The sequence below is a fragment of the Stegastes partitus genome, unplaced genomic scaffold (genome assembly GCF_000690725.1).
Source record: "Stegastes partitus isolate 25-593 unplaced genomic scaffold, Stegastes_partitus-1.0.2 Scaffold738, whole genome shotgun sequence".
Taxonomy (NCBI): domain Eukaryota; kingdom Metazoa; phylum Chordata; class Actinopteri; family Pomacentridae; genus Stegastes; species Stegastes partitus.
In genome coordinates, this window is record NW_007578469.1 from 75,637 (window position 1) to 78,856 (window position 3,220).

The window sequence follows — 3,220 nt, forward strand, 5'->3', positions numbered from 1 at the left end:
TGGCTGAAAAAGTGAGATAGTAATCAAATTAGTGACAATATTATGTTGATTAGAAATGTCTTCATGATGTGTCACAAAAAATGTAGTCTGCCAGAAAATATGTTTCAGTCAAAATGTAGACACGTTTTAATGGCAACCAATAATTTGATGACACCATAACACAAACAAAAACATTTAAAATGTCTCACGATTCTGTCAGAAGTAATCTGTCGACCCATTTCCAAAGCTGTTTTCACGCTGTCTCTTTTTTTGATGTGCGCTGTAGACCGATCCAAGACTCTCCACTCATATTCAATTCAATGACAAATTTCTAGTGGGCATTTGTAGTGCAGTTTTTCTGTTGTAGTAAAGTTATTTTGTGACAGTGACCGAAAAGATTGAGTTCTTCCACAGCATATGAATCAGAAACAGATGAAGAATATCAGCTCCACATGCAGTCCAAAGGAAGAAAGAAAGTCAACATTTCCATTGCATTTCTTTTTTTTCTACAAATGATTTATCTCTCAGGTTCAGTTCATGCAGAAAGCTCAGTTCTCAAAAATTAGTCAAGAATTAACCCATTTCTGATCTTAGTTTTTTAAACAACAAAAACAGAGTTACATGGAAGAACTGAGGTCAGTCCTTGTGGTTTTACCTCTCAGTGTTTCTCCAAGTCTGCATTTGCAATCAAAAGAGTACGAGTCAAAAACGTACATTCAAATAGGATCTGAAAATCATTGGACAAGGAAAAGAGATCCATCAGGCTCAATACAGACACACAGACAATCCAAACACCCACCTGCTCCTCTTCATCGGTTATGATGACCAGATCAGCTCCTTCCTCCTGACAAGCTTTTCTACCTTGTTCCCAAATTTTCTTCTCGGTGAATTTAAAGTAGCAGCTCCATCTACATCTCTTCCATCCTTCAGGACATCTCTTCCGTTTTGATGGCAGATTTCATATCATTCATTAAAAACCAATAAAACCTGTAGTTTCAATATTCTATCCTAGCTGGCTGTTCTCTCTATTGTTCGCCCTGTTCTTTCTATCATTCATCAGTGACTGTCCCCAACAGAAATATTCATACAGAAAATGGATAGCATCAAACAGTCATAACTAAAAGTAAAGGTTTTCCTTCCACAAAACTCTTCTCACTTTCAATCTCACTCTTTATCCTTGTTCTTCTACTCAGTATTTCATAGCTGCTCTTCTATTGGTTGCCATGTCTTGAGAACAACAACAACAGTATCATCATAGTTAGGTGTACAGCATGAAGTTGGAATCAGGCGTTTGCCTTTTTTTTTTTCTTTTTTAATTTTAAAACTTTTCTTACCTGAAAGTTTGACCTGGAGTTCACTGTAATTGCTGCTCAGTTCATTGCATTTGGTCTGCAGCTGTTTGATTTCCAAAGTCACTAAAATATATATATTTAAAAACAACAACAACAAAAAACTTTGAAAAAGACAAGCAACACAGAATCATTGTGCTTTAACTAACAGTGACAAGTTCCTGTAGGTCACAGTTACTGTAGCTGTTTTGGGGGTTGATGAATTATTTGTTGTAGCTGCTAATCTTTAAAATCATGCGTGTGGAGGCGTCGCAACTTTCTAACTGAAATATTAAAGTGTGACTCGACCAAAAGCAGCTCAACATTAGAGAATGCAGTATACAATACACAAGTTAAATGTCAAATCATACAAATTCACCTTCAACATTTGTGTTATTTTTAAGTTGAACAGTAAATTATTACACCTTTGAATCAGCCTAACGGCATGAACATGGTTGTGAAATTAGCTTGAGAACTTTCTACATTTTTGGACCCATGAGTTGAGTCTATATGCATGTCTGCATCATGGCTTCACATAGACAAGAACATAATGAATAGTGCTTCACGTGTTCACTGTAGATCTAGAAAACAGGTGGGCAAGTGCTTCAGACTTGGCACAGGGGTTTATCAGAGCAAATCAGTGATTCGGTGGCAGGTCGGACAGTGTAAAAGACATTGCATACCGTCAAGCTCTATGGACAAAAGAAAAGTGTTTGCCCGTCTTCTGCACAAAGCGGCAAAACGACACTTTGCTAAAGAACCTGAAAATGCTAAATGGACTGCAGTTACATAGCGCTTTTCTACCTTAGCGGCACTCAAAGGGCTTTACAATGTTTCCTCATTCACCCATTCACACAAACATTCACACACCAATGGCGACAGAGCTGCCATGCAAGGTGCTGCCTGCCATTGGGAGCAACTTTGGGTTCAGTGTCTTGCCCAAGGAGACTTCGACTGTGGGCGGGGATCGAAGCCTGATGATCACTGGTGGCACATTCTTTGGTCAGAGAAGACAAAGATGAATCTGCTCTGCTCAGATTGGGTTCAGGACTGCCACAGTGAATGCATAGTCCTGACAGTGAAGCATGGAGGTGGAAGTGGGATGATGTGGGGCTGTGTGAGAGCAAAACATGTTAGGTAGAGGTCTACAGTGGCTCCAGGGCCTATAGAAAACCATTCACTCCCATGTCATCGAATGATACGGCACTGTTGTTGTGCACTGGAATTGTACTTAAATGGGATGAATAATGATTATTTTGTAACTGAAAAATCTGATCAGTGTGTCCACAAACATTCAGTAGTCCAGTTGTGAGCACAGTTTACCGTGTGAACTAGTTTTGTTGCTAGTGATGGACGCTATCTTACAGCGTGTAGACAGGATGATGATCCCAGCTAGCATCAGGAGGCACAGCATTGGTAGACTCACTGTAGCACCTCTGAAAGGCCTTTTGAGGACTGAAATTAACCATTTACACTAACCAGACTCTGTAACAACAACAAAAAAACAAAAAAAACTTTTTACCACAACCAAAAAGCCATTAGTGACTCAGCTGTGACCCATATTAATATAACAACAATTGACTAAACTGCAGGCTGTCTTTACGCACACCAAGATGGGAGACAAATATGTGGGGAAAATAAATCAAAATGTAAGGAGTAAAGGATGTTCTCTATGTGGAGCCGTCAGCAGTGATTACACCTGTAGGTACTTGGAAAAATGAAAAAATGTTGGATATCTACGGTATCCCAGAAGTGTCACAACAAAACAAAAGCCAAAACACAACACAATTAGCCGCAACACAACACAACGGCTGCAACGGAAGTTGTTTTTTTTTTAACCCGGAAGTTATACTGTGAAGTGCGCGACCACACGAAGTGGGCAGAAGCCGGAGATTGTTGGAAACAACTCGAAA

General features: G+C 39.4%; 1 protein-coding gene across 1 annotated transcript in view; it reads left to right on the top strand.

Annotated features, from left to right (window-relative positions):
• Positions 1-3,220, top strand: part of LOC103364287 (collagen alpha-1(XIV) chain-like) — a 112,155-nt gene that overhangs the window by 75,155 nt on the left and 33,780 nt on the right. The window lies entirely within an intron of this gene.